This window comes from Acinonyx jubatus, chromosome B1, assembly GCF_027475565.1.
Source record: "Acinonyx jubatus isolate Ajub_Pintada_27869175 chromosome B1, VMU_Ajub_asm_v1.0, whole genome shotgun sequence".
Lineage (NCBI taxonomy): Eukaryota > Metazoa > Chordata > Mammalia > Carnivora > Felidae > Acinonyx > Acinonyx jubatus.
Genome location: NC_069382.1, coordinates 89646286 through 89662904, shown reverse-complemented (window position 1 = coordinate 89662904; position 16619 = coordinate 89646286).

The window sequence follows — 16619 nt, the reverse complement described above, 5'->3', positions numbered from 1 at the left end:
GTCAATGTTTATTAATCTAGATATTTGGTTTTATTGGTGATAGGTCAGAAAGAGATTGCCACATAAAGCTCCCCACTCTTGAAAGTTTAATCTTCAATGTATAATTAGGAAAAATTAAACACATCAAAAACAAACTTTAAAGGGAAATAATATGAATAGAAATGTTTCATTTTCTTGGCCTTGACTCTGTGTGATGGTGGAAAGGAAAAAAGCATAAGCTGAGAATTTGTAACATAATCATAATTCCATTTTCAATTGGTTTGAGGGTGGGATTTGCATAACTGTTGCATAACTGTATTGCTGAGGGTGAAAGTCACAAAAAATAACAAAATATTTGTTTTAAAGTCATTTAAAGCTCTTGTTGCTCACAGAAAACTAGCAGAAACAAGAAAAAGTAATCTCTAAAATATATACCATCATAAAAGACCTTACAGAATTCCAAGACCGTGGAGCACTTGGGTGGCTCAGTTGGTTAAGCATACAGCTCTTGGTATCATCTCAGGTCATAATCTTACATTTCGTGAGTTCAAGCCTCATATCGGGCTCCACTCTGACAACATGGATCTTGCCTGGGAATTCTCTCTCCCTGTCTCTCTGCCCCTCCCTAGCTTGTTCTCTCTCTCACTCAAAAAAATAAATAAACATAAAAATTTTTTTAAAAATCCAAAACTTAACATACCATCAAACATGAGTAAATACAACAAGAAAAGAAGAAAAAAAAATGCCATGAGCAACAGCAACAACAAAACATTTTGACAGTACAGTCTAGAAAATGCTTTCCTAATGTTCTCCTCATTAACAATGTAGGTGTCATTGCAGTGCTGTGAGTGGAGAAAAAAATGGCCTTTCTAATAGATACTCAAGCAGTTGAGAAAAATAAACTTTGGCTTATTTCTTTCACCATGCATAAAAATCAATTCCGGATTGAATGAGCCTTAAATGTAAAAAAGTAAAAGAATATATATATTTTTAGAAGGTAATATAGGAAAAAATTCTCTTTACATGAAATTAGGAAACAATTTCTTAAATGTGACACAAAAGTGTCTAAGCATAAAAAATGTGGACAATTTGGACATTATTAAAAGTTTCAAAAATCTGTTTGGAGAGAAGAGGCAGAGAAGTGGAAGGGAGAGAAAAATAGATGAGAAAGAGAGAGGGAAAACTGAAATACAAATATAGGGGCACCTGGGTGGCTCGTTGGTTAAGTGTCTGATTTCAGCTCAGGTCATGATATCATGATTCACAATTTAAAGCCCCACATGGGGCTCTGTGCTGACATCTCAGAACCTGGAGCCTGCTTCAGATTATGTGTCTCCCTCTCTTTCTGTCCCTCCCCTGCTCACAGTGTCTCTCTGTCTCTCTTTCTGTCTCTCTCTGTCTCTGTCTTGCTCTCAAAAACACATAAACATTTAAAAATATTTAAAAAAAAGGAGTACAAATATAAAGTCACATTGAGATAATACTACAGATCCAACAAATTTTCTTATAAATAACAAAATGACTAAGATAATTTTTAAATGGAAAAGATATAATCCATTCATTAATATTCCTCTCATCAGATATGTTTCCTGTAAATAGGAGAACAAGGTAATTTTTCTGATAAGTATCCACCCCAAGACTGTACACCATGAATAATTCCTGACAGAAATGCTACCAGTATTTTCAACAGCTCAGGATACATTTTTGAAACAAGTTACAATTTCACTTAATATATATTAGCACTATCTCCACAGACTTTATCATATTGTATGCAGGCTTCTATTGCTGGGATTAGCTACCAATATGAAGGAATATGTACAATGAAGAGTAGTTCTCCTTTTAATACTGAAAAAAACAAAATTTGGTCAACAGGTATAGATAATATTCCAAAAAAAACTGAAATGATAACTTGTCTAGCTCCTGCCAAAACATTAAAGGTTATCAGTGATAACTGAATAGCTAAAGAATAATATTTCAAGGATAAAAAGTGTGCCTGGAGGGGTAAACTCAGAAAAAGAACTAATAGAATTGATAGATTCCTAAATATATGCTTAGATTTAAATAAAAAGTATGAAGTGCTGTGTACCAGATCTTCATGCTTCCTTAAATTATCTATCCTTTTCTAATGTATCCCAACCTCCTGTTCAATTGTGCACCCTCTACTTGAATACAAATGCCAATGCTCAGCTTTTTTTTTTTTTTTTGCACTTGATTCACAATTTTAGCTTGACGTTTAAGCTCAGATATACCTCCTACTAGGCTAAATTTTAAACTATGCATCCTACTCATTATTTCCACATTTTTTAATGAAAAAAAAAAAAGAAAATGTGTTAACATTTTGATCTAAAATACCAAGAAAAAACCACCAGTGTAAAACCATAGTAAGCAATACATGCCCTGCTGAGGAACTGAGGAACAGAGTGATCCACATCAGGATGCAGAATAACATGTGAGGAAGAAGGAGAAGCTGATGAGGCCATAGTGGCCACTCTAAGGCTATTATTCTTCAACTCAAAGATAAATGGGAGTATATTGCTGTGATTTTCATCGGAAAGGGATGAAATGGAATTTTCCGATTTGTAATTTGATAAAACCATATTTGCTGCAGTGTGGTTGTCAGTTGGAGGAAAGCTGGGACAGAAGAAAGAAATTAAGTTAGAAGGTTACTGCAGTATGCAAAGCTGAAGGTTAATTTGAAAAGGGTAGCCTGATGAAAATCTTGAGTAGAAAGAGAGCAACTTAACTGATAGAATTAAAACCAAAAGGGCTGTGTTTCAATTTAAAATAGTGAGAGTAGGAGACATTAAAGCAAAGTCTTATATTTTAACTTACGTAACAGAATGAAGGTGATGCCATTTATCAAGAGAGGCAAAACAGATGGACAATTGCTGGGTTTGGAAAAGATCATTAGATTAAAACTTTGAATACATTCATTATATTTGAGGGATTTTTGAACTAGGAATATGAGGATTCGTAGAGGGAACTGGATTCTTCAGTCTGAAGGTAAAACAGTCACTGAAAAAATGCTCATTGTTTTTAGCAGAATGGAAGCCTTTTAAGCCATTAACAAGAGTTGATTCAAGGAAATGTCAACACAAAACCCAGATTATGTTGTTCTAAGAAGTGAAAGGAAAGGGAGAAAATGGAGCGTGTATATGAACAAACCTTTACAGGAGGGAAGCACTATGAGGGACTCCTGAGATTCTATTATTGGAGTTATTGTCTAGATGCAGATTAAATTGTTATAATGGGGAGATGGCATTTCAATACAAAAAACAAAAGGAATAATGACTTCAGAAGGTTTCCTATGACTGAAATAAGAAAGAGTTGGAACTGAAAATTCAATACAACTTTTAACCTCACCATACATAGAAAAGAATTTACACTGTAAGAACATGACACATGACACAAAAATCTTCTCTGTGTATGTCCACCCTCCATCCACATGACTCTAACCCAGACGTCTTATTTCTCATTTTCTGTCTCTTTCTTTTCCAAGCAGCTGGTCAGCAGGTTCAGGTCATTTGCCACCTAGAAGCAGCCTTGTAAACATTTTAAATATATTCACTAATTTAAGGATCACTGAAACCTTATAACGTAGGCATTAGTATTATTTACTCTTTTGTAATAATGAGGGGAAAGTGTTGTTTGCCCAGTCATACTGTAAGTGGTAGAGCCAGGAACTGAACCCTGGCAGTATAATTCCTGCGACCCCATGCTTATGAGCTTTATGTAGATTTAGCTTTCCATAGTCAAGAAATCTGGACAAATGTATGTTGGACCCCTGCCAGGTTACTCATTCCACCCTTATGGTACAAGAATCCAGGAGTGTTTAAGGAAAACAAACAAGTGTGGAGAAAAATCCCTTATCTCAAAATTTCATTTGCTGTTCCCAATTGAGTTTAACTCTTCTCTGATTAGCTAATAGACTACTTCTATTAGATACGACTGAAAGTTATTATTAGGCATATTTGAGAGAGCCAGCCTATATGGCCTCAAAATAACATGGATAAAAGCAATTTTGACCCTGGCTCTTGTGATACAGAATTCAGAGGCAAAGTAAATGAGTTCTTAAATTCCTCTAGTCCAATTCTGTCACAAGACTGTGATGGAATTATATTTTCAAGTGAAGAGGATTTTACATGTAATTATTACTCATTCTTATTCATGACCAACTTGGCCCATCATGATTAATTTGCAAATAAATGATACACAATTAAATTGATGTACAGTGTTCTAATTGCTGAGTGCATTTGCCTATAAATAAAGTGTTTTTCCAGAGTGTTTATTTCCTTTTCTTCTTCTGAAACCTATGCATTAAAAATTGTGACCTTAACATTTCTTAATCTCAGTGTAATATTGGAGTGAATTAGAAGAGGTGATCTTTTCCCACACATCTTTCAGCTCAAAGAACATATATGTTCAGTGTCTGAATCCATAGTCATAGAAACTATTGAGAATTTATATACTATATTATCACAATCTAAGGAATTGGATTCATTTGATTAAGTATTCCATTTCTTTGGCTTTTATTTTCTTATTTTCCTAATAAGTACAGAAAAAAAATGCATGGAGAAATAAACCTAAGGTAAAATTAAAGAAGAGTCTACATATCTTTTCTTTTTTCTGAAACATGTATCAGTTGGGGGCCATATCTATTAGCTATCTTTAGGAATTATGCTTCAGTTTTTGTGTTTCTGGAGAAATTTTGTGATAATAAGGAAATTTTTCATATACACAAAAAGCTTAGAGTTAACAAATACTTAGAGTTAAGCTGATCCAATTTAGGTTCTCTGGTGGATTATACTTTCACTGAGTGGCATTTTAATCTGATTTAACAAACAGTGGCATGACTGGTTCTAGTAGGAGTTGGAATTTGAAAATTTTATGGCTATGATGTTCTGTTTGCAAAGAAAGATACTACAAAATATAAAGTGATAGTCTCAGAATGTGATTCTGATGTGCTATTCACACTTGCAAAAGGGGAAAAGTACATTGAATGATTATGTTAAGTTTTGTGGAGGACGATACATTTTACTTAATCTGTACTTCCTAAAATTTTCAAAATGCATGCTGAGGCCTTCAAATTAAGACAATAGACCAAGCAAAGTTACAGATATGTCAAAGTGGGGAAAAATACATAAAAAGCACAGATGAAGTTAGGTCGATTAAAGGAAAATGCATAAAATGGGATGTGTCTTCATTCTGATTCTTCAGTTTCTCACACTATTTGTGTCTAAAATATTACTCTTGTCCAGTCACCTGCTACTATTGTCCTGTCCAATTATCAGCTCTAAGCCCACATATTTGGTAGCAGTAACAACTTCTGACTCAATCATTCTCTTCCTTAAGCACCATGTTCATTTGGCTTCTGTGGTATCATAATTCTCCATGCCTATCTACTCCACTGGCTTTCTGTCTCAGCCTTCTGATATATATTATTCTCATTCCTGAACTCTAACTATAGTCATGACTGGTGTTTGTCCAAGGGCCTTCTCTTTCTCTATCATTCTCCCTGCTAAGTGCCATGTTTTCAATTACTATCTCTACACTGATAACTCCAATTTGTATCACCAATTCAATCATCCTATCCAAATTACATACTTGAATGATTTCTTAAATATTAAATAGGCAGCACAAAATTAACATGCCCATCTCCAAATTTGAATCTCACTCCCCTAACTGAGTTTTTCTGTTTTTTTTTTTTTTTTTGCTCAGGATTTAAAAAAATATCCATTTCCTTTTTTTTTCCCACATCAAATATCAGATTTGTTAACAAACGTTTTTGAAAAATCTAAAATCCAACATATTTGAGACTTTCTCTACACTTCTCCAGTTCAAGTTATCATTTTCTACTAGTTGGCCTGTTTCAATAACCCCATTGCAATCTATTCTCTACACAAAAAACTATAATACTTGTGGAATTAAAGTCTGGGTTACTAATTTCTTTATGGAGGAGTAACATATTGACTCTCTTGAAGATAGAAATTATAGTTAGTAGACAAATACAGATAAAAACCAAAATAAATAGAAACTACCAGAAGGCTTTGGAGAGTGAACAAAATAGGCAGATTTCAGAGAGGAAATGATGTGTGGAGAGAGCAAATAGCATAGGGTGAGTGTCTGATTTTCCTGGCTCTGCCACCCCACAGACTTCCTGGACTCTGGCTTAACATATCGCAGGAATGAGTCAACACTACCAAGGCTCCTAGACAGGCTTGAAGAAGTTCATGGAAAGGAGAGAGGCAGAGGAAGGTAACCACAAAATGTTTGTATAAACTCTACCCAGGTCTCAGGCTGTCTACGTGTCTACCAAGGTCTCGGGGTGACATCTGAACCAGGCATTTGAATAGTACACTAAACTAAGATTTGAGCTTCTATTCACAGTAGCCAAAAGAGACTTTGCACCTTGAGTGTAGTCATGTTAATTGCCTTGTAAAATAGATATATCAACAGTCTTCAAAGGAATATAGTAGAAATAATAATCCACATGGTAATACATTTGTATTGTCCATTGTATAGTTCAAAATTACTCAACATACAAAGAAACATGAAAATGTGCTCAAAGGAAAAGACGATCAATATAGTTTACCCTGTGATGATGCAGATATTAGAATTATAAAACAAATACTTATTAAATTTTATTTAAATCCAAGTTAGCTAACATATAGTGTATCAATGTTGTCAGAAATAGAATTTAGTGATTCATCACTTTACATAAAACACCCAGTGCTCATCCCAAGAAGTGTCCTCCTTAATGCCCGTCACCTATTTAACCCTTTAAAGCAGCTATTATAAATTTGTTCAATAAATTTGGTGTAAATAAAAAGATAGAAAATCTGAGAAATAGAAATTATTGAAAAGGGCCAAATGGAAATTATAAAACTATAAAATAAATCTATTTTTTAATGTTTATTTATTTTGTGAGAGAGAGGGTGAGCGGAGAAGAGGATAAGGGAGAGAGAAAAGGAAACACAGAATCTGAAGCAGGCTCTGGGCTCTGAGCTGTCAGCACAGAGCTTGATGTGGGGCTCGAACTCAGACCTCAAGATTATGACCTGAGCCAAAGTCAGACGCTTAACCCACTGAGGCATCCAGGTGCCCCGAGAAAGTCAAACAGCCTTATTGCTGATATGGAGAAAATCTGAGTGGTCTGGATAGAAGATCAGACCAGCCACAGCATTCCCTTAAACCAAAGCCTAATCCAGAGCAAGGCCCTAGAAGCAAGTTCTCCACAAGTTCTAGCTAATGTCATTAATGAAGGTGGCTACAGTCAACAACAGATTTGTAATGTAGACAGAACAGCCTTGTATTGGAAGAAGATGTCATCTAGGACTTTCATAGCTAGAAAGAAGTCGATGCCTGGCTTCAAGGCTTCAAAGGACATACTGACTTTCTTGTTAGGGGCTAAGGCAACTGATGTCTTGAAGTTTAACCCAGTGCTCATTTACATTTCTTTTTTCTTTTATTTTTTTTAGTATAAAATAAAATTGGTTTCCATACAACACCCAGTGCTCATCCCAACAGGTGCCCTCCTCAATGCCCATCACCCACTTTCCCCTCCCTCCTACCCCCCATCAACCCTCAGTTTATTCTCAGTTTTTAAGAGTGTCTTATGTTTTGGCTCCCTCCCTCTCTACTTTTTTTTTTCCCCTTCCCCTCCCTCTGTAGTCTTCTGTTAAGTTTCTCAGGATCAACATAAGAGTGAAAACATATGATATCTGTCTTTCTCTGAGTGACTTATTTCACTTAGCATAACACTCTCCAGTTCCATCCATGTTGCTACAAAAGGCCAGATTTCATCTTAAATGGAAAAAGGAAAATCTCTTAGATGAAGTGGCAGAGGAAGTTAAATGAGAAGAGTCAATGACCTTGAAAATAGATGAATGAAAATGATCTATGGAAATTCATCGATGAAAATGGTTGAATAAAAATAACATACAAGGGTGCCTGCGTGGCTCAGTTGGTTAAGCAGCTGACTCTTGATTTCAACTTAAGTCATGATCTCATGGTTAGTGAGTTTGGGGGTGGGACGGGGAGTGGTGGTGGAGAGCTCTGCACTGACAACACTGAGCCTGCTTGGGATTTTTTCTCTTCCCCTCTCCCTACCTCTCCCTGCTCAAGCTCATGGTCTCTTTCTCAAATAAATAAATAAATAATCTTTGAATTTTTTTTCAAATTAAAAAAATAAGATAGAAAAAAATGAACAAATAATGAACAAATTTCCATGGTTCTGGAGGCCAGTGGAGAAGGTGTATCATGTGAGTAACTGAATCCCTCAAAGAAAAAAGAAAGAAAATGAGATGAAAAAATAATAGTTGAAAATCACCTTCAAATACTGGAAGACATAAATTTATAAATTCAAGAATTTCAGCAGAACTCACATGAATTAAATTTGAAGAATACAACTCCTGGCCACAACTTAATCAAACTACTAAGAACCAAATATCAAGAGAAAGTTTCATAAGCACTTTTTACTTCCTAGTAGCATATAACATAGAGGCATCACAATGTGATGGTTAAGCACCCTGACACTAAAATCAGACTGCATATGCTTAAGTTTTGTCTCTCCCCTTGACCAGTCTGGCTATGGCCAAAAATATATGTGTTATTTTTCAGGCCAAACCATAGACAAAAGCTTTACCTAACAGGCCTTGCAGCAGAGGTTGGAGTAGGACTGACTCCATTTCCCACCCCCTCCTCTTCCATTCAATACATTGCTAGTGCAGTGCCCCCTCTGGAGGGAGTTGCCATCAAGGACTCAAGCCCTATGGCCAAGGATGCTCTTCATCTTGCATTCGAGGCACCTTCAGGCTTAGATTCCTTTATCTTAAGGATTTCAACCAAGATCTTCTTCATGCACCTTGGAGAGGTCTCTTTATGTGTTATTGGAATGGGAAGGGGAGGGACTCTTAAGACACTTTCCCCCAGATCTCTGTATCCAGTATTTTTCCACTTCTAGTTCTCTTTTTCTTCCTGCTGGCTCCTGAGTCCATAACAATGCAGAAACCTTTTGTTAAGAGCTCCCTTGGCAATGGCTTTCAGGTCTGTGTTGATTCACCCGATTCTCTACTGGCACTCTGTTCCGTGTAGGAAAATGGAACAGAAGGAGTTGGTGCTTTCTCTCATTTAGCTTCTTGTTTACACTATAACAGAATGGAAGCCTTGATGCTTACTTCTATTTTGACATGATTCATTAATCAGCTACTCTGACACCTGGAAGATTGACTGTCTAGCTCAAAGGAGTTCCTGACAAGTTGGTTCAGTGAGCAGGGTAGTTGATTAAACACAATGTCATTGGGAGGAGCAAACAGCTTGAACATCCTGTGGAGCACTTTTGTGATTCTACTGGAGCCCACATGGGTGCTACTTGATCATTTGTAGAGTCTGAGGGTTCCTCATGCCCTTTACCAATGTGTCTCAGAAAGTACTGGAGTAGCCATGGGCACTTTGCCAGCCATGTCATTTAGTCACAGGGAGTGCAACAGCAGCACAGCATTCTTGGAGTATGCTAGCATATTGTTGATAAAAGTGTTTTTTTTTTTTTTCTTTTTGCTTCCAAAGAGGATGTCTTTCTGTCCAGACCTCTAACTTCCAGAAATAAATCTGACTAGAGGTTAAGCTCCTGTCCCTTTGTCCACAGGAAGAACCAGAGGCCCTGTGCCAAGGTTAAAGTTAAATAGGGAGATGAAAGAAAATTTTATTTCTTGGATCTTTTAGATCATTGTGTACAGGTGACAAAATAAGGGCAAAACAAATAACACTTTCTGGTTTGGGGGCTAAAACCACCACCACCTGAACCTTAGCCAAGCCTGACTGTGGGTGAGTCTCCTTGTGTTCCTACAAACCTCTACGTGCATGGCCCTCATTGCTGAATGTATCATTGCTGTTGATGTGTCCATGCATACGTCTGATAGCATTTACCCCTACATTTTTCTTCTGGTAACTGTAAAGAAATGGACACATTATATTGAAGATCATTAATGTTATGACTTCTAAAGAAAAACAATTAGAATTACATTTGAAATTTGAAACCAGGAGACTTTAGGAATAATATTGCTTTGCGGTAACCATTCATGTTATGTCCACACAGTATTTGCTTCTTCAATAACTCAACATATACTTACTGATCACCTATGATGTTTTAAGCATGGTAGTGCAGACTCCATCTCTCTTGTCATACAGATTAATTTTGAAAATGAACATCAAGAAAAGAAGCTCCAAATAAATAAGTAAAATTTGAAAGATGTAGAAAGAAACACTGGGGATAACAAGATACGTTATATCCGAGAGCTTAAACTACTTGGTTACTACTTAATCAATTTATTCATAAAACCAAGCTAGGACAATTAGATTCCACTCACTTTGATAGATATTATGGTTAAAATAGTGAACAGATCCAATATATAGCTGCTTACTGAGCTTAGCATATTGCATTTAGCAACCAGACAAAAAACCAAAACGTGTAGTAAATGCTAAGAACTTCTCGTGATGTTATGAGTATAAAATAAGTGTATGAAAAAATAAGGGAAAGAGAGAATTTATGGTGAGGAAAGGATGAGAAAGTAGAGGTTTAAATAAATACAAGCATGTTCTAAGTCAAGTGGAGGTAAAACAAATAGAAAGAGTCTGAGTTGGTGACTGATGTATCAAGGGTAAGGTGAGTCATGTGACAGAGCAGAGAAGCCAGGGAGAATACAGGGAGGAATCAGCAGAGAAAAAGGCTGATAGAATTAGTTAAAGCTCAGATGTAGAAGTCCTTTTAGTTCATGTTCCAGATTTTAATCTTTATTCTCGGAGTAATGTGAAGCCATTAGTATGTCTGGCACCCAAAATGAAAGATTTGATTTTGTGTTTGGAAAACTGCACACTGGTTTCCATGTAGAAGACTGGAGAAGGACCATGGTAGTGTGGGATGGTTAACCGGGAATCCAAGTGTGAGTCTCTAGAAAAGGTCTGCATCTAGCCTGGACATGTAAATATGTAAGTCTTCTGTACTATAGATGGCAAGTAAAGCCAGGTGCATTTATCGTATTGTCTATGGTGGAACTATAGAATAAGAATAAAATAAAGTGAATCTATCACCAAACCTTCAAGGACAAATGCCGTATGCATGTATGTGAATGTGCGGCAATAGCATGCATGTATATGTGGGGCTGTGTATTCAAGAGGCAAAAAGAAACTCAGAAAAACATGGATAACCATTAAACTTTGAAATCTATAGCCGAAATAACTCTGCCTTATAGACTGGAAGAGTGTTTTCCCCTAACTACAACTAATATGGGGCTCCTGAACCCAAACAAGAACAACCACCATAAAATTGGCACTAGGCAGATTTTGACTTCTGAAAATACCAGTAGTAACACACATAGTGGTTTAGACAAGATTTTGAATCAATTGCACCGCTCCTGTTTCAAAAACACGATTTCTGTCCCAGCAAATCAGGCAGTCGTTATTTCTATGGGCAGTACAAGCTGTGTTATGAGGCTAAAGTCATTTCCATCCACACTTCCATTGCTGACCAATCTCTAACTCCACTTTTGCTTTAAAAACTAGTTTAGGGGCGCCTGGGTGGCGCAGTCGGTTAAGCGTCCGACTTCAGCCAGGTCACGATCTCGTGGTCCGTGAGTTCGAGCCCCGTGTCAGGCTCTGGGCTGATGGCTCAGAGCCTGGAGTCTGTTTCCGATTCTGTGTCTCCCTCTCTCTCTGCCCCTCCCCCGTTCATGCTCTGTCTCTCTCTGTCCCAAAAATAAAGAAACGTTGAAAAAAAAATTTAAAAAAAAATAAAAATTAGTTTAAATCTTCAATTAGTTTTGTAAGGTTGTGACTCAAAGATGAGTATCAGTGGCCCACTGAGACCAGGGATAGTAGCACAGCATTGGGGCAGGAAAAATGCCTAGTACACTGAATAATGGGCTCTACAGTTTTTAATGCATCACTTCTAGTAAACGTAAAAATAAACACTGCCTGAAATTAACAAAAGACAAATCTTATCCTCATGGTTAAATACATTTGACAGTGGGAAAGCATGTTTTCAGGCTAGAAAAGTGGGATCACCCCAGATAAATGCCTAGTAGATACCAACATTTGATCAAAGAGTTTTTATACCACTTTACAATTAGTTTAAAGTCTAAAGCAGAAATCTCATCCCTAGCCATGTGTGACATGAGAAGTTCAAAGAGAAAACATAAACTACATATTGGCAAATAAGCCTATAAAAATCTTAGCAAGTTAAAGATGAGTTAGCATACACACATGCATAAAACATTGCAGGGTTAATGAAAAAATAAAACATTTTACTTCATAAAAGAAGTGGACATATTCTGTGAAGAATCAAATAAGAAATATTATGAAATTATTTATTAGAGAACACTAAAAACAGCTTAAAATTTCTGTTTATATTATTCACCAAATATAAGAAAATAAATATGAATTAGAGGTTGAGAAGTTAAAGGAGGCAAATAGCCATAAAATAAATGAAAGTGTTATAAATCTGTAAAAAAAAAACACGTAAGAAGTGGCAAAACTCAAAAGTTATTCAAGAAAAAGCAGATACACTAAAATTTTAAAAATAATTTGAAACCCTGCTCTTCAAATATTGAGGATTCTCTCATTGCCATTCATATTCCAGAGTCTGACTACAATATGATTATGAAATGCATAATGTAATGAGAAAATCACTGCCAATAAAGAATGTTTCAGTGAAACTCTTTTTAAAGAATAAGGTTAAATTAAAAATATTTCCAGGAAATGTAATCTGATAGAGTTTACCACAAACACATCTGCTCTAAATGATATTTATAAGGAAGTATTCTAGGTAGAAGAAAAATAATCCCAGAAGAAAGTCTGAGTAGCAAAAGAGTATGGTCATCAAAAAAAACACATTTTATAAAATACCTATAATTTTATACATGAATGTAAGCAGACACACACCATATAAAATGATACATATAATGCAGAAATCATTTGATAAAAAAGAGAGGAGGCTTAAATATCAAAAATTTAATGTCAGTCAATAGGGAAGTAATCAGAGTTATTATGTTTTAATCACTTAAAAACAGTCATAGACTGAATAATTTCTAAATAAGTGGAAAATAAAAAATGAACTGAACAAAATATAGAAAGCCAAGTGAAGGCAAAAGGAAAGATAAACAAGGAGAATCTGGAAATATAAGTACATAAATTCAATTGACAAAATCAGAGTTTGAAAAACCATAATTATTTGGAAATTACTTCTAAATAAGTCATGCATCAAAAACTCATAAAAGTTTGAAAAATTTTAGAGCTAAACAATTATAAGCTATTCCATATTTAACTGGAAAGAATGAAACTAAAATACTACTTAGAAATATTGAGTATTGAATGGCTATATCCCAAAAGAGGAGAAGCTAATATTTACTTAAGTCTACCATTCGGGTGTTAAAAAAAAACATAAAAACAATCAACAAATAGAAAAAAAAAAAGAAACTAATGAATAGGAGTACCAGACAGTAGATTAATTCATTTGAACTTAAGAATATAATGAAGAGACGATCAAAGCCAATACATTTTCTTTGAAGTAGGCCATAAAAATCAGTAAATATCTGGCAAATTTGATCTAAATATGAGAAAAGGCACAAATAAACAATATTAGTTGGGAGGTAAAAATTTCTAGAATATGCAACTTGTAAAAACTTACCCCAGAGAAAATTAACACCTGCACTATTCTATAGTTATTAAAAATAATTAACCAATAGTTTAAAATTTTCCCAGGTTTAACAGAAAGATTGAAAATATTTATAAAAATTCTGAAGAAACACATTGCAGGCATACCTCAGAGATATGTAGATTCACTTCGAGACCACTGCAATAACGTGAATATCTCAGTAAGCAAATCAAAAGCATTTTTGGTTTCCTAGTATATATCAAAGTTATATTTATACTGTATTATAAATTAGTAGCCCACTATTATTATTAGCCTATTAAGTGTGCAATTGCATTATGCCAAAAAAAAACCCAAAATGAATGTACATACCCTAGCTAAAATACATTCATTGTTAAAGAAAAATCCAACAATCGTCTGAGTTTTTGTTGTGGAAAGTCTTGCCTCGACGCTGATGGCTGCTGACTGATGAGGGGGGTGCTTGCTGGAGGTTGGAGTGACTGGAAATTTCTTAAAATAAGACAACGGTGAAGTTTGCCATATCAATCGATTCTTCACAATTGATTTCTCTGTAGCATGCTATCCTATTTCATAGCACTTTATTTATATTAGAACTTCTTTCAAAATTGGAGTCCATCGTCTCAAATCCTGCCTCTGCTTATCAACTAAGATTATGTAATATTCCATATCCTTTGTTACCATTTCAATAACCTTCATAGCATCTTCACCAGTTTCCATCACCAGTTGCTTTGCTCATCCATAAGAAGCAACTCTCATCTATTAAATTTTTATCATAACACTGCAGATCCTAAAGTTACATCTTTAGGATCGGCTTCTAATTTCAGTTTACTTGCCAGTTCTACCACATCTGTAGTTACTTCCTCCACTAGGTCTTGAACCCCTCAAAGTCTCCCATGAGGGTTTAAATCAGCTTCTTCCAACCCCCTGTGAATATTAATATTTTGACTTCTTTCCATGAATCACAAATGTTCTTAATGACATCTAAAACAGTTGAATCTGGGGCCCTTGGGGGACTCAGTTGGTTAAGCATCCAACTCTTGACTTCGGTTCAAGTCATGATCTCATGGTTCAAAGGTTCAAGCCCCGCATCAGGCTTCATGCTGACAGTGTGGAGCCTGGTTTGGATTCTCTCTCTCCTCTATCTGTGCCCCCCCACAAATAAATAAACAAACAAACAAACAAACAAACTTAAAAATAAATAAAATACTTGAATCTTTTCCAGAAGTCTTTAAATTTACTTTACTCACATCCATTACAGGAACTACTATGGCATCTGTATTATAGCTATATATGAAACATATTTCTGTTTTATATAATTTTATATAATATTTCTGTTTCTTAAATAATAGGACTTAAAAGTCCAAAATGATCCATGGGCTGCAGAATGAAGGTTGTATTAATAGGTATAAACAACATTTACATTGTTGTACATTTCCAGCAGAGATCTTGGGTGACCATGAGCATTGTCAATGAACAGTATTATTCTCAAGGATTTTTGTTTGTTTTTTGAGCATTAGGTCTTAAGAATGGACTTAAAATATTCAGTAAACCATGTTGTAAACATATGTGCTGTCATCCAGGTATTGTTGTGCCTCTTGGAAAGCATAGGCAGATTAGATTTAGCATAAATCTTAAGGGCTGTAGCATTTTCAGAATGGTAAATGAGTATTGACTTCAACTTAAAGTCACCAGCTGCAATGGCTCCTAACAAGAGAATCGGCCTATCGTGTGAAGCTTTGAAGTGAGGCATTGACATCTTTGCTCCAGCTAGGAGGTCCTAGATCATGCATCCTTCCAACAGAAGGCTTTTTTTTTTTGGGGGGGGGTCTACATTGAAAGTCTGTTGTTCATTGTAGCCACCTTCATCAATGATCTTAGCTAGATCTTCTCGAAAACTTGCTGCAACTTCTACATCCACACTTGCTGCTTCGCTTTGCACATTGATGTCATAGAGATGTGTTCTTTTCTTACACTTCAGAACCAACGTCTAGGAGCTTCAAAGTTATCTTCTGGAGCTTCCTCACTGATTTAAGTCTTCATAGATTTGAAGAGACTTTGAGCCTTGGTTGGACTAGGTTATGGCATACGGGAACATTGTGACTAGTTTAAAGTTCTATCCAGACCACTAAAACTTTCTCCATGTCAGCAATAAGGCTACTTTGTTTTCTTATTCTTGTGTTTGCTGGGTTAGCACTTTTTTATTTCCTTCAAAGAAATTTTTCCTTTATATTCACAACTTGGCAATTTAGCACAATGTCCTAGCTTTTGGCCTATCTTGGCTTCTGACATGCTTTCTTCACTAAGCTTAATCATTTCTAGCTTTTGGTTTAAAGTCAGGGACATGTGCTCTTTCTTTCAATTGAACACTTAAGGCTATTGAAAGGTTAATTGTCAGAATTTTAATATTACTGTATCCTAGAGAATAAGAAGACCTGGGAGAGGGAAAGAAATAGGGAACAGCAAGTTGGTGGAACAGTAGCAATATGCACAATATCAGTTAAGTTTGCTGTCTTATATGGGCACGGCTTATGGTGCCCCTCCCTCAAAATTATAACGGTAACATCAAAACTTACTGATCTTTGATTACTGATCACAGATCACCATAACAAATATAATAGTAATGTAAAAGTTTGAAATAATACTGTGAGAATAACCAAATATGACACAGAAACAAGAAGAGAACAAATACTATTGGAAAAACAACACCATTAGCCTAATAGCCTTGTTCAACACAGGGTTGCTACAGTCTTCAATTTGTAAAAAAAAAAAAAAAAAAAAAAAAAAAAGAAAAAAGAAAAAAACAAACAGCAACATCTGCAAAGTGCAATACGACAAATGCAATCAAGCACGTTATGTTTATGTATAGTTTTTACAAAATTCCCCTTAAAGAATTTTTTAAGTGACATCTTCCATAGTGATTATCAGTTATGAGCCTAATTCCAAAACCCAATAAAGATTAAAAAAAAAGGAAGGAAAA